General features: G+C 53.5%; 2 long non-coding RNA genes across 2 annotated transcripts; one reads left to right on the plus strand and one right to left on the minus strand.

Annotated features, from left to right (window-relative positions):
* The first annotated feature begins 3,928 nt into the window (after positions 1-3,928).
* LOC116576426 lies at positions 3,929-9,104 on the plus strand. Its single transcript, XR_004280150.1, has 4 exons — positions 3,929-4,142; positions 4,407-4,713; positions 4,816-4,898; positions 6,016-9,104. It is a non-coding gene; the product is annotated as an uncharacterized LOC116576426 (long non-coding RNA).
* Positions 9,105-17,166: 8,062 nt separating this feature from the next.
* LOC116576351 lies at positions 17,167-19,303 on the minus strand. Its single transcript, XR_004280114.1, has 3 exons — positions 18,941-19,303; positions 17,646-18,736; positions 17,167-17,209 (listed from the first exon to the last, which is right to left on the minus strand). It is a non-coding gene; the product is annotated as an uncharacterized LOC116576351 (long non-coding RNA).
* Positions 19,304-20,505: the final 1,202 nt, after the last annotated feature.

Consider the following 20,505-nt stretch of genomic DNA (forward strand, 5'->3'; position numbering starts at 1 on the left):
TGCGCTGCAAGACAGGTGTGGCTACAGCTGGGCAGGTGTGTGCTGCAGAACAGGTGTGGCTACAGCTGGGCAGGTGTGCGCTGCAGGACAGGTGTGGCTACAGCTGGGCAGGTGTGCGCTGCAGGACAGGTGTAGCTATAGCTGGGCAGGTGTGTGCTGCAGGACAGGTGTGGCTATACCTGGGCAGGTGGGGGCTGCAGGACAGGTTTTGCCATCTTCTCCTCAGTTCTGCAAACTGAGTTGGCACCTCGTCTTAGAATGTAGGATCTTCACCACCTACTGTTCTCAGTTCTGGGGCTCAAGCTGAAGCCTAAAGACGACATCTATCATTTAATTAAGCAAATGGGATTGTTCCAGACATATTGTGCTACCATTTGCTTTCCTTACCAGGCCAAACATTATATCGTGGGCATATTTCTTCATCATTACGCACAGATCTAACTTTTTTGTTGTTGTTTAAATGTATCTTATATTTCCTCACACATTTCTCTTTTTGTTCTCTTACGTGAGCAAGCGGGTCTGAAACCAGGGTTTTTAGAACTGCTTAGTATAGCAACAGTGCTGCTGCTTCTTCCTTTTTAAGATTTGCATTTCTTTATTGCTGCTGAGTCTTAAGAAAGGTTGGGGAACCTGAATGTGCCTGCATTCCTTATCCTGCCGTGGCATAAACCCCTTTATCCCAAGCAGCACAGATATTTAGGAGGAATTGTTTAAGTGACTGTATCAGTGTGTGGCGAAGTATTTAACGAGGCCCCTCGTGGACATTTCACTGTTTCGGGCTCTTCCCTGTTATAGACAATTCTGCACTGAACAGCCGTCTTATGTTCTGATGTACGAACTCGTTGGTTTTAAGTAAACAAGGCATCCCAACAGCAGACCCTCTCCCTTAGAACACTTTTTCAGAAACCTCATTCAGCCAGAGGCAGACAGAAGGCTGGAACCAGGGCTGGAGACGACCCGTGAAAGATCTGGACTCTGTTAACTTTCCCTTTTAGCAGCATCCTGCTTGAGTGGCACCTGGTGGACTCGGAGCCCAGGCCACAGTCCACTGATCCGAAGCCAAAACGAGGCGCGTGACACTGAGCACCCAGGGCCGGGCCCATAGCAGGGGCCCCCTACCTGTCTGTTTACCCTGACGCGCGTGACCCGCCCTCGTGCCATGGCAGCCGAGACGCAGCTGAGCGCGTGATAGTCGGACGGACGTGATCGCGCCTCACAGACCAGACTTCCGCAGGACACTGGTCACCGAGGTAGGTCTCCGCAGCTGAGCGCACCTGGTGTGACGGTGGGACCCACGGTTCTCAGGGAGCCCTCGGGGCACAAGGGCGGAGGGAGCCACCCAAAATGTGACTGAATGTTACTCTGGGCCAAGTCCCACCTCAAGAAACAGGAGGCTGCTACAACAACGCAGCTGACGCGTCTCAGATGCCAGCCGGGGGCACGTGTCCCTCCGGGGCGGCCTCCTCTGGGCCTCCCTTGCCGGGCACTGGGTCCGTGACTCCTTCCTTCCTTCTCTCTCTGCTCCACAGCCCTCGCTTTCCGCCTGCGTCTGCGGGGCTCGCCTCTGCTCTTCTCTGCCCTTTTAGGCCTCTCCTGACTGGGTCCCCCTGGCCCGTCTCTCACACACACCCCTGCAGGCTCATGACCTTGTGTCCTGGGAGGCAGAGCTCCATGGGCACCTTTGGGAATTCTAGGGGATAAAATTCCCCGTTGCTTTACACAATAGCGTGAATAGTAACGGCCCCTTCTCCAGGCGGTCACAGCCCAGCTCTCCTGTCAGCCCGGGTGGCCGACACTCTCACTGGGTGCAAGAACCAGAGACGCAGAAAGGCAACGTCTTCAGGTGTCCTGAGGCCACGGCTCCGTGGTGCCCGTCCAGGATCAGCAGTGCTCCTGCCGTGCTCACTGGCTGCAGCTGCCCTGGGAGGGGGCACAGGTTCCGTCAACAAGGGGTCCTGGAGGTACTGCAGTGGGAGGCCGCTCACTGACCGCCCCCTGGCCGGGGTGTCTCCTAAAGGGACGCTTGGCAGCGCCCCTCATGGCTGTCACAGGACCCCTGGCCAGCACACAGGAGGCCAGGAGACCTGCCCTCCCCGGCAGCCTACGATGCTGGTTCTGGAGCTGCACGCGAGCCTCATTCACCGGAGACCCTGGTCGCCCCTCTGACAAGCAGGCCATTGTCTCCGGGGACAATGACACTCAACACCAGGTGATGCGATCTATGTGGGGGTGCGTTTGACACAGACCCGGTAGTGGGAGAAGGAGGAGGAGGCGGCCGGTGGCCAAGGGGGTGCCTGAGCCGGAGGAGACGCAGGGTAAGGTGCTCCCTGCTCAGGCCTCTGTGCTCACGGGGCTCCGCCTTGAACTTGATCTGCACTCCACGTAGCCGCGGGAGCCTGTAGGGACGGAGTGCCCCCTGCTGACAGGGTCGGGGCAGGGAGGGCTTGCTCAGTGTTGCAGGAACAGCAGAGAGAAGGGGTCGCCGGCGCCAGTGAGAGGTTTAATAAGCAAAGAAGACCTCCTTGTGAGGCTTGTCCTGGGCAGCAGGAAGATGAGGGGATCCCTGCACCTGCCTGGCAGCATCTTGGAAGTTTATATAGAGGCCCTGGCGGGGTCGGTCACATACACCCACAGGTGCTCTCAGAGCCAAGTCACTCTCCCAAGCCTGTGTCCTCGGGGCAGCCTCTGGGAGCAGGGAAGGCAAGCAGAACCCACATTCCTGGGACAGAGGAGGGGATGGGGGGCCTCGATCACCTGGTCCTGCCCGGGGGTCAACCGGCACCATACCTGTGTGATGGCATTCCCCAACGCTCTACCCCTCGTGACCAGTGCTTATTTCATTTTATTATGCTTTATTTTATTTTATTTATTAAAATTCAAATTTAGTTAGCCAACAGATAGTACATTCCTTAGTTTCAGATCAGATGTGGTGCAATGATTCATCCGTTGCCTAGAACCCCCAGTGCTCACCGATAATTTGTTTCCCAGAGTCCAGAGTCTCTCATGGTTGTCTCCCTTTCATTTCTTCCCACCCAGTTTTTCCTCCTTTCCCCCGGGATCCTCTGCTCTGTTTCTTAAGTTGCATGTGTGAGTGAGATCATACGATAATTGCCTTTCTTTGACTGACTGATGTCCGTCAGCTCAGTCCCCTCCGGTTCATCCACGTGGCTGTAAGTGGTAGGCATTCATCCCTTCTGGTGGCTCCGTGATGGTCCATGGCCAGGGCTCTTAATCTCACGCTGCCTCTCCTTCTGTAAGGGGCCCTGAGGCATCAGCAAGGGGTTTCACTGGCCTGGGGGTGATTCCTTTGGTGGTTCCCTGGATACAGCGGGGACAGATGCCTTAGGAACAGCACAGGCATATGCAAGAGAAAACACTGATTAAGACAATAATGGCCAAAATCAGGGCAACTTTCTCCACCAAGAGCGCCAGGATCTGAATTATTGATTTGTCGTGTCCCCTAGGCTGGGGGTTGGGTCACTCAGGGTGTTCATGTGTGTCTTCATGCCTCTCAATAAAGCTGAAACATTAGCTCACTCATCAGGTATAAGCACACAACATTCTGCTTAGATAATGGCCCAGGGGCCTCCCTGCAAGGCAGCAATATTGTCTAAGGATATCTTACTTGGAAAGCAGCCTTTCTCCTTAGAGTCATCTCAGTGTTCAGTAAGGACAGAGTTTATTGGTTATCATTTAAGGCTTGCTGGGCAAATTTAGGAAGGGCTTCTGTGTGGGCTACAGTGTCCTCCAGGTCAATGGAGGGAACAAAGATGGTGGACAAATGATCGAATCACTAGTAAACAGAACACTCCCCCAAAAGTGGCCTTGAGGAAAGGGAAGTTGGCTGTTGTAGGAAGTTGAGCTGGTTGTATATACCCTGCATGTTGGCTGGAGGAGGTAGCACTGTCAAGCATGAGGAGGACTGGGGCGTGGATGTGGCAGACCAGGACCCCCACCTGCTCCTCTCTTCAGCGTACTCATGCTCCGTTCTAGGTAGGGTCCATTTCAACGGTCCGGCTTATGACAAGGCAATGGGATCCCAGGGAGCCTGGATGACTCTCCCTTGCCCAGGAGTGGGCAGAAGCTCGCCCATCCCAGTAGGATGTCTGCTGGCAAATTCCAGCAGAGGACTCCGTTCCCAGGTGAGATGGGGCTTGGTGCTCTCACCAGCTTGGCACTCTGATGCATGGTGGCAGTGGGGGCAACAGCTGTATCCTGTGACTTCAACACCTTCATGCTGTTGGGTGTCCTGGCATGGGTCTGGCATGGGGGGAGGATCGGTCCTTCTGGCTGATCATTCAAATGTATTAAAGCCTGGACAGCACTGTAGTCCCTCCTGCCAAGGTGGTTTTACCTATTGCTAATTTAAGCTCCTGCATTAATGTTTCATTCTTCCTTTCCATTAGCCTTGCTGCTGCTTCTGGTTTATAGGTGAGATGGTCCTCCATTCAAAGTCAAGTTCGTTTGCCCAGCTTGCACATCATGACCTTGGAAATACACCCTCATCACTGTCTACTTGACAAGGACATCCATACGTGATGCTCAGCTTCTCTAATCTCCTGATGATGATGGAGACATGGAGACGTGGAGACGGCGAAGCTTGGCGAGGCCAGAAGTGTTGTCCTCACAAACCGAGGCATATCTAGAACACCCATGCAGAGGGAGGCAGCTGCCGTAATCAATCTGCCAGTCCTTCACAGGTTGGGAACTCCGGTGAGTGGCCCCAGACCCCTCTGACAGTGGCTTTGGGTGATGTTTAGCACACACAGAACATGCTCTTACCACATTAACCAGGTCTTCCTCTTTCAAGGGCAGGTGGCGTCTTTGGATATAAGTCACCCACCTGGGGACCAGGGTGACCACTTCCTGGGCATCCAGTCTGCTGTGTCTACTAAACGGTCAGTTGCTAGGGCTCATCCCGAAGCTAGGGCATCACCTTCCTGATTGCTTGGGGTGCCTGCGGCTTATGAACCAGACATGGAAGACAGCAGGGCCACCTGAAGCCCTTGCAGGCAAACTCAAATGTCCCCCACACATCCTGATCCCATAAGGGTCCACTCAGGATTAATCTCCCTTCATCTTCCCATTGTCCAAGCCATGGGGCTCATCTCTCTAGAACAGCCCAACTGTCTGGGCCAAGGGCTCGAGGCCAGCACTCACGAGTGATCACCAGCCAGACCCGCTCTGAGCTCAGCCCTCGGGCAACTATGGTTTGTTCCTGTTTTTATCCAGACGGTGTCAGTGTTGGGCTGAATAGTGGCCACAGCCTTTGTGGATGGATCGCTCAACTAGACAGTCGACACACCAGGCGTCGGCCGGAATCTACCCCCTCCCTGGTTATAGGCTGCAACGGCCAGCGCAGGAATGGGGTGGGGGCATCCGGGGATCTGCGCTTTCACGGGACCCAGTAGCGCCGAATTTCTGGAGACCGTGAACTGGTGCACAGGGCCCTCTTCTGCTGCAAACAGGAGTGTTGCTTAGTCAGAGAGGGGGTTTGAGCCATGGCAGAGGTGCGGGGCTGGAACGCTCCACCCCACCCCTGACAGGCAGGCAAGTTCTCACCATGATACGCTGCCCTTTAGAGAGAAGCTCCAGCTGGAGGAGCGCTGGCCCACTGGTTGGAACGGCTGTCCTACGGGGTATATTGCGCTTCTGCCCCTTCCAGAGCTGGGACAAAAGTCCTGGGGCTCTGTCCCCTTCATTGTCTCTGCCTCACTGCCAAACCCAGGCCTTCCAGAGTCACAAACACTTCTAACTCTAATGGCAGCTCTGCTTGGAAGATGCAGGGAAGGAAGGGGCAGAGGGGCAGGTGAGAACTGTTGTTCAGGTTTTAAGGCTTTCCGCAGGCTGACCAACACAGGGCTAGGCTGTCAGTCTATCTGTTTAGGTGGGGCTCCCACCTACATGAGGCTAAACCACATTGACTTCCAGTTTACTTTTCCCAGACTCTTAATAACCTCTTGGCTTTCTGAGCTCCCTCTCTGAGCTCCCTCTCTGTCCTGATCTTTCCCACAGCCCACATCCATTCCTGGCGTTCCTCAGTTGTGCCCAGGTCAGCAGAGATTGCCCAACATTGTAAGTGTCCTACCCCAGGACTGGGCTCAGCGTGGGTATCAGTGTCCCACAGCAGGTGCTGGGATGGACTGGAGAATCTTGGCTTTCTTCGCTGCAGAGAATGTACCCCATCAGGGGCCCAAGACGGGCTGCAGATGTCCCGCCCCACTCCCAACTCCATAAGAATTTGTTGTGCCTCCTCTACAGATGGGCCAGAAAGTGCTGCTCATTGGACCAAGCCTCCCTGCAGGACAGAAGAATCGAGTCCGTAAGGAATTGAGCACCTTAACCACCTGAGCACCACGCAGTTGTTTCCAGAGGGCCAGGCGGGGAGAGATGTTGCTCATTCTTTCTGCTTTCTGCCCGCTCACAGAAAACCCATCACCTCCACACTGCCACTCCCCGAAAGTCAACCAGGGGAGTGCTCTGTGGTCAGAGAGAGGTTGAAGGATGCTCCCCCATGAGATGCTGCCACACTCCACAGAGTGACGTGCTTGTCATACAGGATTGTGCGAGACCCTCTTTAGGCCTTGTGGTGGGGCTCTACTATGTCCCCTGTGTCATTCTGGATGTCAGAAGCCCTGAGGGTTATGACAGAATGTGACCTTGGCCATGACAGAGACAAAGGAGCCATCAGAGGAGGTCCCTGCTGCTTCTATAAATACACTGTCCATCTCTCTACCTGCCTAAGAGGGATAGGCTAGGTCAGCAGTCGGCTCTTAATATACAACATCCCACAGTCCTGATTTTGCACCCAGAAGGATCACCCCTAGGCTTGTTGGGAAGAACTTCAGACACCATTCTTCTATACAATCATCCTGAGTTCTGGATGTCCATAGCTTCCACACTGCAGTCTTCCCGGTGCCTTCAGTACCTTCCTTGCTGTCACCATATCCAACAGCAGTAGCACCAAGGAGCGATCCTTTCACAAGCCCACCACAACAAGTAGCTAACTGAGATCCATAGGACCAGTCTCCGGGTTCTCACTGAAATGATCTTATGTCCCTCTGGGGACGCTGACCCTGGTTTGGGAATTACTGGTTGAGATGAACAAATGGAAGCGGACTTCTCATGGTGTTATGTACCCACCCACTAAAATTAGGGCGGTTGGATGCACCACATCATTCTCCCTCTTAACAGGGATCAATGGTTCACCCTCTAGAAATATGGGGTGCTCCTTCCCAGAACTTCTGTCTGCTGCTCTGAACAAGGAACATGTGTCATTTCCTGAGACCACAGCCAACTTTCCCCTGCTCTGGGGAGGGGACCTTAGAGAATGGTTATGGGGGGAGGACACAGAGATCACATGGGGATCACAGATTGAGTACAAGATGTCCCAGGTTGGGTCTCCAGTGCAGCAGTCCCTCACATGGAAAGTAGCATGTAGGAAATTTATTAGGGAGTGGTCTCAGCATCGAGAATCATCATGGGAAGGGAACAAGCTCGTGCAGAGGGAGGAGCAGATGGTCAGCTTGGAAGCATCTCTGTGAAGATCTCAGCCAATCCCAGAGACAACCTGAGGCTGGGACAATCTCTCAGAGTGGCCTTGAGTCGTGTGAAGGAGCCTTGCTCTCATGCCCCATGTTCTCCAGCCTTTGGACGCACTGCTGTGGAAAAGGACAGTGATCCTGAATGACACGGTCAAGGCACGTTCCAAAGAGGGCTGATGACTGAGCACTCTGCAGGTGGAAACCTCAGCCACGGGGGAGATCAATCCTGCATTCTGACACAGGAGTTGGGTGGCTCATCCCAGCATCCGCTGCACAAAAGGAGAGTCAATTTTGAGCACATTTCTGTGCAAGGGGCAGAACCTTGCCTCCCTGCTTAGGAACATGTGGCCTCCAGATACCAGAACTCATTTCAGAAACTCCAATTTCCCCAGGAGGGTGAGTGTGGGCAACTGTGGTGGGCATCATTGGGCATGTGCTTGGGCCTCACTGGGTAGACATGGTGGGGAGGATACTGTAGGATACTAACCCTCATGTGAAGGACACCCCTGAGGATCTTCAATCCCTCTTTCTTCTCATGTTTCCATACTTATCTCAAGCCCAAATGCATCTCCATGACACTGTCTCCTTTCTGCCCTAGTCTATCCCATCTGTCTTTCTCCTGTAGTCCTCCTGTTTTGTGAACTATGGCTCCCAGCTGTTCTCCGCATGGTGTTGGGGACCACTCCTTGTAGCCTCTGTGGCCAGCTGATGGGCCTCTGTGGGCCAGTATGATGCCCTATGGAACAGAGAAGGTGACCACGTGTCCTGTTGGTTTGGATCTGAGGTAGGACAGTGAGCAACCCCTGCAGATGTTTCTGGTGGCCTCCCCCAAGAGGAGCAAAGGATCGTGTGCCAGAATCATGTGCCAGGTTGAAAGCTACCATGGCAGGTACAAAGGGTAAGTTGAGCTGCTCTATCTACCAAACAGGCCAGACACCTAAGACGACTGGGGATGTGGGAGGGCTCGCCACCCTTGCCTCTCTCTGCCTCTCTCCAATTAATTCATAAATTCAGTGAAATCCCCATAAAAATCCCATTGGACAATTTGAGCAATTTAATATACCTACTCTATCATTTTTATAGAATAATAAAAATCTATAAAAGACTTTGGTAAACATTTTTGGACACAAAGATAATTTAACAAAGAAAAACAAGGAGGGGTCTTATGTCATCAGATATTGCCAGAGCAATGAAGGTGGTGTAATGTATGTGTAAAATCAAGCAAAACAAGGAACGAAACAGAGAGATCCTAAGCAGGCCCCATGTACGTATGGAAACTGAAAGTTGACCCCACCAGATAATGGGGATGGATGACCTCTTTAGCACATAATGTTGGGCCTACTCTCCAGAGGGAAAAAAGTCAGATCTATACTTAATATCAAATGTAAAGTTGGACTCTCGTAGACCTGATCCATGAAAAACAAAAGACTATAAAATCAAGGGAAGATACTCTAGGAGATTTTCGTCGTGACTTTGGGGTTGGGAAGGGCTTCTTACACAAACACAAATTAAAAGGTGAAAAAACAGGGGCACCCGGGTGGCTCAGTGGGTTAAGCCTCTGCCTTCAACTCAGGTCATGATCCCAGAGTCTTGGGTTTGAGCCCCACATCAGGCTCTCTGCTCAGTGGGGATCCTGCTTCCTCTTCTCTCTCTGCCTGCCTCTCTGCCTACTTGTGATCTCTGTCTGTCCAATAAATAAATAAAAATCTTAAAAAAAAAAGATGAAAAAACTAATGAATTTGCATGAAAACAAAAAATCCTGCTCAGTGAAAGACCATTTGGACAAAGCCCACGGCAACAGAATGGAAGGTAACATTCGCAAAGTATGGAACAAGCAAAGGACTTATTTAAGGAAAGCAGTAACTCGTGGATATCAGCTAGAAAAAGACAAAAATAACATTAAGGAAACGGGTAAATGGTTATTTCATAGAAGAGGAAGCCCCCAAAATACTTAGTTACTGATAATTACGGAGCAAGAAAAATGGAAGAAGAACACTGAGAGATCTCTCTTTAGGTCCATTGAGTTGGCAAAATGAAACACTAAGTAACACCAAGTTTTGCCTGGAATGTCGGGCTAGGGAACGTGCTTACACTGTTGGCAGCCGTCACGATTCGGAGGACCACCTAGCTTTCTTTATTGCTTGAGGTCCACTCCTGGGTATGTATCCAGAGAAATTCTCCCATGGTCCAAGGCAGGACAGGAAAGAGGGGTTTGTTGGAGGTTGTCAGAGTCTGAAGTCGCGACAAGTTGGGGGTAAGGTAGGTGTCCACGTCTGGGGGACCAGAGAAGGAGACGGTGGGGAGCCAATGTGCAGAAGTTAGGAGCAGCAGACGAGAGGTACACACAGCCACATGGATAGACCAAAAGAGAGCACCCAGTGAAAAACAGCGCCGGTCCTTATAAATAAAAAAATCTAGGTTCACAGAAAATCATACATTTAAAAGAAGGGAACTCCCCAAACACATCAGAATATCTGGATGTTGAGGCATGGGTGGGGGGGGATAGAAACTAGAGATCCAGACTATAAACAAAGAAAACTGGAGAAAGTCGGTGTGGCCGACACTGGGAGTGAGCCATAGGGGATGAACTCTGCCCCTGAGCTGCCCAGTGAAGAGCGAGGAAAATAAAACACAACAAAAAAGGAAAGAAGCTTTAGGAAGAGAAAATGTAATATAGAATAAACAAGCCATGTAAAAAAGAGAGAATTTTGTATTTGGTGCAAAACCAAAGCTCAGCCCTGAATTCTGAACATCACATGCCAGGGACTTGCACAGAGGGAAGTCGCTTGGAAAGTCAGAAGTGGAAGAATTACAGAGGCTCGTGGAGGCAGGAGCCTGAGGGCCAGGGAAGAGCCTGCCATGACCGGGAAGCTCTGAGCATGGACCGCTGGAGCCACAGACCACGGCGTCCACGCGCTGACCTGCGGACCGCAGGGCGTGGAAACAGACCGGTGCAGGGAGACCTTGCAGGTCCACGGCCGACCAGCGCTAAGGATGCGCGAGACCCAAATGGTGGGATGAGGAGGGAGACCCCAAGGAGAGCATGCCGAACTCTCGATCTTGGGGACAGAGAACCCACTCTCTGTTCAGTCCTTGTAGATGATCCATAAAACCTGATCATGTCTGAGGTCCCAAAGGACACTTTAAAAATCATGAATACTATTTATTTTACAAATCACAAAATAAGGGGGACAATCCTTTCATGATGTACTTTTTTTTTCCCTTAAAAACCCTGCTTTAATTCAGCTTTGAGGTCAAAGAAGAAAATAAAACTGATGTTGCAGACCAGCCAGTAACAGTCATCGAAACACAGAGCAAGAAACCGGCACAGCATTGCCAGGAAAGCTTTCCACGGAAAGAATCTAAAGCTACGACCCAACCCTCATTACGAATACCTATGCAAAATCCCCCATAGGAAGCCATCACGTGGATTTCGGCAGGGAATTAAGACACACCACGGGCAAGGAGAGTTGTGAGAACGGATCATTATTAGAGCGTCTGCTAAAGTAATTCATCATATTAAGTTAAAGAGTAACAGAAAGATAGTTTAAAAATTCAACATCTACTTCGGATTAAACAGTAAATAAAATTTTTACTAATTTCGGGCAGAAGGTAATTTCTTGATGTTGTAAGTGTGTATATCCTAAATTAAATCCAGCCCCACGGCTGATGGTGAAACTCACACAGCACAGTGGTAACATTTGGGAACAAAGCAAGGGCGCCTCGTACCCTCACGGTACTTAATGTTGTTCTGGACAGTGCTTCCGGGGACAGAGGGAGACGTGCGCCCAGCGTAAGCAGAAAAAAGCAGGGTGTCCCCTCTGCCGACAGGACGGCACACCCGGAGACCCGAGAAGAGTAAATGGCAGGGTGGGCGATGACAAGAGAATTCTGTGCGAGTCGGGTCCACAACCAGCTGGTAAAACCCAGTAATTCACGGCATATTAAAATACACATCTGGGGGGTATCGAGGGGGCTCCATCTGTTAAACGTCTGACTCTTGATTTCAACTCAGTTCACGGTCTCAGGGCTGTGGCATCGAGCCCCGCGTTCGGCTCTGCATTCAGCCAGAAATTTGCTTGAGATTCTGTCTGTCCCTCTCTCTGTGCCCCTCCTACTGCTCGTGCTCTCTCTCTCTCTCTAAAATAAATAAATGTATTTTTTAAAAAATAAAACAAACCTCTCTCAAATATGATAGGATAAAAATTCTAGATAATGGGCCCAGTAGTTTAAAAAATCAAAAAATAAAATTGACAAGAAATAGGTAGAACTTAAAGGATTAAAAAAATTTTTTTGACTCTACGGATAGATCTAAACAATGATGTGACAGAGCTTGGCCTTTGGCTGGAAGATTACTCTGTAAAAATGCCAAATCCTCCTAAAGGTAACTTAACTATTTCAACACAAACCTAATGCAACCACAGTTAAAATACCAATATATCCTCTGAGGCTTTCCTAACAATATAAGGAAATAACACGCCGAATCCAGCCCATATTATGGGCTCAGTAAATTACTTACCAACATAGACATCTAGTCTGGAATATATATATTTTACGCCCAATATTCTCCACATATCCACCCAGATTCAAAACTCAGTTACTCATTTCTAAAAACAAGCAGCCACTCAAATATGTGTTGAGACTCGGACATTAGCAAAGTTGAGGGACAGGGAGGGCCGGTCCCCACCTGGAGCATGTGGTTTCTTCCTACCTTCACTCTGTACACCCAGACCCAACCCTGATCGAGGTCCACAGCAGAACAAAGGGTATTTTTGAATCGGGATTGTCCTTTGTGAGAGGGCCGTCTTAGTTTAAAACCTGTGCACACACACACACACGCACGTGTATAAAATGTCTGTTAACACGGCAATGTTCAATTTAATAAGCAGTATCGTGATGTGTAGTTTACAGTACAGTAAACTCAGAAGTGTACGTCACTCAAATATATTCATATATTCATAAAAATGCTTTAGAAGAATCAGCATATTAACAGCAGTTGCTTCCAAATATTAGAATCCTGCTGATTTTTCTTTTCTTTTTCGGTCAATGTGTTTTATATTTGTAACTTGAGAAAGTGTTTCAAGAAGAAAACTTTTAAAAGCTAGTTCCTTCCCAGGATGCTTAGAATGGAAAGGATGGGGTGCCTGGTTGGCCCAGTCGGTTGTGTCTGACTCTCAAGTCATGATCTCAGGGTCGTGAGAGTGAGCCCCGCATCGGGCTCCTTGGTCAGCACGGAATCTGCTTGAGATTCTCTCCCTTTACTGCATCCCTTTCCCCACTTGCTCTTTCTTTCTCTCTAAAATAAATCAATCTTTAAAAAAAAAAAAAAAGATAAAAAAAAAAAAAGAATAGAAAGAAAAGTCCCACATTTCTAGCAGAGGTAGGGCCCGTCTCCATTCATTCCTTGTTGTTCTGTCCTCGGGAGCCGCCACGTCTCTCCAAGGAGACTGTGATTCCCAAAGATCTTTGGGAGGATGCTGGAAAACCTGGCGTCTGGGCCAGGGTGTCACCAAGTTTGGTTCCGCCTCGAATGCAGGTCGGGTGGAGTCCCTAGTGTAGGTGGTGCTTTGGAGTCTTGCTGAGTGGCCTTGGGGGCCACTGGTGCAGGGTTTGGGTCATCCAGCGCTGAGGCCCAAAGGGAAAAAACCTGCCAGTCTTCAAGAATAAATGAGGCAAGAATGCTGCAGAGAAAAGTAAAAAGGTGGTAAGGAGGGGGTGATCTGAGGAGAGGTTGTCCAGGCAGGTCAGGGGGTCTCCCCCGAGAAGTGAGGCCCAGGGGAAGGAAGAAGGCCAGCCCGAGCCCCAGAACCCCCTCCAGGAAAGACCGTCCCAAATACGCCGTCTGGACATGCCCGGGACTCCTTCCGGCAAGACGGTCTGCACGAGGGGTGAGAGTTTGATGGTCCTAATGCTGGTCCTAATGCTGAGCGATAGCAAGTGTCAGAGAAGTTTGCTACGGGTATGGCTGGTGAGTGGGGGTGGGGCATGCCTGAAGCCCCACACAGCTGACCCCAAATCCTGGATCCCTCCCATGCCCAGTGCTGACGCCATGTCCCTGAATGAGCCACAGGCCTTCCCACGCTCCTGGCGCTGGGCCTCAGTCACTGCTCCTGAGACTTCCCCCCACAGGGCTCCCTGCTCCCCGACTCCCGGACGAGGGGTTGGGCTGCTCCAGCAGAGTGGGGGCTGGGACTGGGCGAGTGGTCCTCCAGCCTCCACCTAGTCACAAGCTCTGTGGAGGTTTTGGGCTCAGCACCCAGCTTTCTTTAACCTCAGGGAGCTCTGTCCTTGACGGATTGTGGCCTGGTTTCCTCGATGGCCCCAGAGTCTTTCCGACTCCCCTCCGGCCTCCCCAGGCCCGTGTCCCATTGGAATCCCGGGTCGGAAACAGCACCCGGCTCAGCCCCAGCCGGCAGGCCTCCGACTCCGGGACTGATTCTGAGGAGCAGAGTTGTTTGGGGAGAGGCCTCCGAACCCGCGACGGGATCACAGAGCAGTATGGGCCGTGTGGCCGGGCTGAAGTCTCTCACACGCTGACATTCTGAGTGATCGCAAGTGTCAGACCCTCATGACCCTGTCCCAGTACGGCGCCCCGACTCACAGCCATGAAGCATCCGAGTTCGGTCTCCAGACGGCAGATCCGGGCTAACAACGGAACGCACGGGAGAGCCCATGTGACCCGGACTAGCCTCCCCTACGGCCTGACCACGATCCCACGGAGAGCGGGTGAGGGGCCGGGAAGGAGGGGCGGCTGCGGCGGACCGTGGGGTGGCCGGAGCTGGCGCGGACAGTGGAGAGGAGGGTCTCAGGGCCGGATGGCCCGTTCCCAGCCCAGGCCCGGCTCTCACGCACCTTCACACGAGGCCCCCGCGGCCCCGCTGTGGTCGCAGTGGAAGGTCTCCACCTGCTCACACTCAGCCACGGCCGCCTCCCGCCCGCGCTCAGGGCCGCCTGCATGAGCACGGGCGGGTCCTCGCCCGCCAACACAGCGCGCCTGCGGGGGTGTGATGGCCGCTCCGCAGCCCAGCTCCCGGCACAGCACGGCCACATCCGCATGTCCCAGCCGCCGTCACACACGGTGCCCCCAGCCGCCGCCCGTTCCCCTCCACCCACCCTCCGCAGCGGTGGGCGCCATTTGCCAAGCGGATTCTGGGCGGAGGCTCTGCAAACGCGGGGCTGGAGCACATCAGAAATGCAGGAGGCAAACGGGAGAGGCTGTTTGGTGCGGGTTGGGGGGGGCTTGCTGACGTGGGGGTGCATCTTCCAAGGGCAGCCCCCGCCTACAGACCCCTGGGAAGAGCATTCTGAGCATTCTGAAGATCACGGAAGGTAGGACACAGGGGTTTGTGTTTGATTCTCCAGAGCTCAGAAAGGTCTTGGAAAAACAGAGAGAAGGCTAGAACTAGGTCTTCCCTACAGAGGGAGCCTGGGGACGCCAGTACTCCGGTGGCTGAGCTGCCCCAGTTCTTCTGAGAGCAGCTTCACGCCCCGCGGGGGTCCTCACCCACCCCAAGCCCGCTCCTTCTGCGGCGGAGGACGAACCGGCCACAAGGTTAACCCACATTCTGCCCATGTCTTTGCTTGTTTTTCCAAACTGGAGCGGCCTGTAAGGAGGCCTTCTCTGGAGGGTTTGCAGAGAGGAAGCATGGAACCCAGCGCTGTCAGGGAGCAGCCCCCTCTGAGGACAAAAACGATGGAGAGACAGGACCGGAAGAGGGGAGGCAAAGGCGGGGGCCGTAGGAGCCAGCCCCGCACTGGGCCGCATCCGGTCCCCACTCTCTTGCCTGCGGCCCTCGTGGTTTTTCTGGCCCAAGCCCGTCTGTATAGCGTCTCTATCCTTTGCAACCCAAGTGCCCATCTGACACGGCCGGTTACCAGACTCACAGCGGAGGCCCTGCAGGATCAGTAAACCTGGGGAATTACAGGTACCGTGTGAACGAGATTCTCAGAGACTCACAGACTGAAAAGACAGCGTATGTAAGGCGCCGTGAGGACGGACGTCATAACAGGCTTCATCCAGTAGAAAAATAAGCAGCGAACTTTGTATATCCCAGACAGAACATTCATGTTCTTCTCAAATTCCGCATAGAGAAACGCCCGGGTGGTTCGGTCGGGTAAGCATCTGACTCTTGGTTTCGGCTCAGGTCGTGGTCTTGGAGTGATGGGATCGAACCCCGGGCCGGACGCTGTGCTCAGTGGGGATCTGCCTGAGGGTTCACTCTCTCCCTCTGTGCCTCCCCCTCCTTGCTCTCTCTCTCAAATAAATAAATACATAAATACATAAAATAAAGTCAAATTCTGTATATAACATCCACAAAAATGACAACTGTGTGTTAAGCTGTGAAGACATTCTTAGTTCCCCAAAGTAAATGTCGTGCAACCCCTGTTGTTCAATCAAGTTTAACCACGAGGACAAAGAAGAAATCTATTGAGAAATTAATGAACTAAAGGATAAAAATGAAATCTATTCGTTGTTGTAAGTCCCGAGTTATAAGAGAAATGAAAACCCGTATTCCACATACTTTAGAAATTAAGTGAAAATGTTAGACATCAACACTTGTAAGGGGTGATGAAAGAAGTACTCGGAAGAAACATATGTTTTAGATGCATTTACGACATGCAAATAAAGGGGAGTAAATAATTATTTCCTTGAGAACTTAGCAAAGGAGCAACATGAAATAAGCCTAAAGCCCCCAGGAGGGGGGTATGCGGAAGGTGGGGGAGAAGATGAACCAGACCTGAAGGAACCAGAAAACCAGAACCCAATAGAGCTGAGTCACAAAAGTGCCCCCGAGTCTTGAAAAAGAGCCATTACATAGACCCTCGTGGGCCGGTCCCATCAGGAAGGAAGTAGTGCAAACGTATCAGAAGTAAGGGGACGCGATCTCACGAACCTGGAGGCAGTCTGGCCGACAGCATGTGATGATTTTGAAGATCTAGACAAAGCGCCCATCTCGTGGGGTGAAACCATCCAGATTATTTTAACGAAGGGTAGAAAATTGGGAAAGACTTGTAGGAAAGCACATCTGACACTGGGGTCAAGATCTCCCAGGCTCGGGAAGTCCCTGCTGCTGGTTTTAGACCCGTCTCCAGCAGTAGGTGAGTCCAACGCAAAACAGTTGAAAACAAAACTGCCAGAGAGCACGGTGACCATGCAGAGCTTCTGAAATCACGCCTCTGTGGCTAACCTCTCCCGAACGCCGAAACCAGACAGTCGGGTCACTTCTGCCCACGAGGACCCGGTGACTAAGAAGGACTCGGCAGGAACCCGATGACTTCCCAGAGCAGGACCGCCGCCATGCACGTCTCCACAGTGATGCGTTAGAGGGGACACATCCCGTGACCACCGCTCTGCTTCCTGACCCTGGCCTCCAGATCCCCCTGGGCGCCCAGTGGCCAAGTGACATGGGAAAGTTACCGGATCTAAAGCCCATTTCCTCGTCAGTGAATAGAGCATCATTACAGAGACCGAGTGACATAAGCCTGCTAAAGGTTTGGATCCCTGAGTCTGTTTGTTCACGGTTTTTCCACAGTTTCCTGAGTACTGAAGAGGCGAGTTGAACCTCCCACTTTCCGCGGGCTGTGTGCGTGCAGGGCTCCTGTCCCCTGCGGGCCCCGCGTTCCCTGGGGCAGGGTCTCCAGGAGCACGGCAGACACTGGGACACCTGCGTGATCACGAGAGGACAGGTGAGGGCAGGTGAGGGCCTGGGGTGGAGGTAACGTCCCCTGCTGGGCACCCAGGCGGTGGCACTGCTGGAAGCCAAGTGTAAGCAGAAGAGTGTTTGGTGAGGAGGGTTCACGCTGCGGCCCCTGCAGCAGGACACCTGAGACCCCACACCCTAAACTGTGGCCCCACTCTTCCTTCACACTCACCAGCCCTTGATAATGACAGGCCATAGTGACCTTGCTTCTCCCTCATTCCCAAGGCACTGGGACGGCGGGAGAGGGGGACCACAGGACAGTGGCACAGGGAGACAGAGGGACAGGGAGACGGCAGGACAGCGGGACAGGGGGACAGCGGGACAGGGGGACAGCGGGAGAGGGGGACATCAGGAAAGGGCACGGCAGGAGGAGCACGGGCTGGCTCTGCCGCTTACTCACCACGTGATCTCAGCGGGTCAGTGCAGCTGTCCGACCCCACGTTTCCTCCAAGAAGGAGTGTGGAGCCCCGTCCCAGCCTGACAGAGCTCTGCTGGTGATGAAGGGAGAGGCCCATCCTGCGGCTGTCTCAGGGTCCGGCACCCGGCAGCCGTCGGCAGCACTGCTGTCCCCCACACGGCGTGGGGCAGGGGCGGACGCTGGCGCGGTGTGCCTGCGTTCCTGTTCCAGCTGGGTGACCCCGGGCAGGTCACGTGGCTGCTCTGGGCTTTCAGTCCCCGGGTGTGTGTCATGGGGACACTGATGAACCACATTATAGATTCCCCAGGGCTCCGCGGGGCCCCCAGACCTGCTCGGAGCAAGGCCTGCGCTTGGAACACCTCCTGCAAGTCCTCCCTGTCCTGGGATTCCTGGAACCGAGCCCAGCAGCCCATCAGGCCTGGCATTCGGGAGTGCTTTTCGGGGCTGGGGGCTCTTCCTGCCATTGCTGCTGTTGCCCCCCACCCCGGGCTCTCCCAGGGCAGGGTGTTCGCGGCTGGGGCAGCTCCCTACAGACAGACGCCACCATTATTTACCTCGGAGCGTAACACAAGGTGCTCCAGGAGAGCTTACGATGGTCGCTTTGCAGACCAGGAGAGCAGGGCCAGGGAGACCGGGCCCCCGTGGCCACTGACAGCAGAGTCCAGGGCAGTCCCTGAGACCCTGTACCCACCACGCCCGCAGGGACAGGGGAGGCACAGCTGGCGTCTCCAGGGAGCCCTGCTCCTCTCCGTGTGACCCAGGACCCCGCCGGCAGCCCGCCCCTGGGCTCACTCGGCACAAGCCCGTGGGACCGAGGACTCAGCTTCAAGACGCTGTGGGACGCCGTGGCCACCTCACACCAGTAGAATCCCGGCCCTCCCTCCATATGGCCGAGATCCGAAACTCCGATGCGTTTCCGTGCGATCTCAGGGTGTGTTCATCCCTGAAGAAGGAGGCGCGAAGCTGCGTCCCCGACCTGTCCCGGGGAAGCTGGGTGTCACAGGACAGGGTCACTGAGCTCCCCTCGGTGGGCTGCGAGGGCCTGACGGTCAGCGTGGGAGCCGGAAACAGCTCTGGAGGGAGAGACGGGACAGAGCAGCTGTCGCGGAGGCTGCGGGTCCTGCGGGAAGTGCCCTGTCTCCTCAGCCCCACCGAACAGGACACACAGACACGGACTCAAGGTCACACAGCCACCACCGCCGTCCCCTCCCTGGGTAATGTCCCCTGCCCCACACCCTGGTTCCCACCTCATAGGCCCTAGAACAGCGAAGCCTCACCGCGGACCGTGAGCCATACAGACCTCGTCCTCTCCGTCGTCAATCTGTAGAAGACCAGCTGGCGGACCTCACGGGACTAGGAGCCGCTGTCACTGGGGCTCGCGTTTGGGGTGGTGTAGCCTGAGGCGTGGTAGTGAGTGGCCGGCAGAGACTCATCCTTGTAGTACATCACCTCCCCTGTCATGCTGCCGCTCACCCCAGAGCACCGCACCACGACCTCGTCTCCTTCGTAGACATCGTGGGGCAGGTCAGTGCTCAGCTGGTCTGCAAAAGACGCCAGACGCCGGCAGGGCCAGCCGCACCCCTGGCCCTGGCCGCAGGCCCGACTCCCGCTCGTGTGGGGGAAGGGTGACGCACACACACGCACACACATGCACACACACGCACGCACACGCACACACACACACGCGCACACACACGCACACACACGCACACGCACATACACGCACACACAGCCCAGATCCCCTGGAGCCCTTCCCGACATCGTGCGTCTCCCATGATCCTGTGAGTGTCATGTCTATTTAAAAAGTTTCAATCCCATTTCTGGACCAAATACTGATTTTTAAACAGTAGTTAGATCTCTGTATCCACTCAAGGTGACCTCCTGTCCCTGTGACAGTCAGGATCAGCTTCCTCTGCGTCTCTCCTTCCTCGGAGGCTCAGCCCAGTGGGTACAATTCAAAGACCTTCCTCTTGTCTTCTCCCTGATGAAACAGTCCAGCCGTCGGGACACTAGCCCCGGGGCTGGCGTGTCAGTCTCTGGAATGAGCCCATCCCGAATGCCTTTTCCAGAGGCTTCTGAGAATCCTTTGCTGGACGGCCCCTGTAAGAAGGGGTGGGCTTCTCTGCTTGCTCAGGTCCGTGCCTCCCCTTGGAGGACAGCGGTCCCCAGAGCTCAGGGTGGCTTGGTGTTTGCCTCTGCCCCAGCAAGGGCAGGAAACCCATAGGGGGACGGGCTGGACGTCGGAGCTGGAAGTCTGTGCAGAGGAAAGGGCCAGCCCTGCCGCCGCGGGCTTTAGAGGGAAATATTTCAGCCGACCACTGAGCTAGAAATTCAATTTATATACTTATAAATCAATTTGTATTTGTTCAAGTACCAATTTAGAACCGTACTCCTAGGGCTGGCTTGCAGACACGTTTGCCATTCTGATAAAAAGTCTAATCCCAGGGCTGACCTTGGCCTGTGCGTCCCCCGTCGGTGGAAAGAGGAGCAGGGCTGGACATGGAGGAATTGCACGGAGAAAGAAAGGAGGCCGGGAGTGTGTGTTTTGTCTGCGGGCTCTGCCCTGTGGCTGTGAGTTTACGGGAGAGGGACGGCGTCCTGGCCTCAGGGAGCTGCCTCAGAAGTCAGACCACCCTCGCGGGGGCCCTGGGTCCAATCTCCAAAGTGGGACAAGTGGGACCCGTAAAGAGAGGGGACTCCCACATTCTATGAGACATTTTCTCATCTTTTGCATTTTCTGTTCTTGCACATGCGTTGCAACACTCGCAGTATTTCCCTCCAGGGATCCCTGTCTGTCTGACACGTTGAGGGCGCAGGCGCAGAATTTTTGCTCTTAAGAAGC

This window comes from Mustela erminea, chromosome 17 (assembly GCF_009829155.1).
Source record: "Mustela erminea isolate mMusErm1 chromosome 17, mMusErm1.Pri, whole genome shotgun sequence".
Taxonomy (NCBI): domain Eukaryota; kingdom Metazoa; phylum Chordata; class Mammalia; order Carnivora; family Mustelidae; genus Mustela; species Mustela erminea.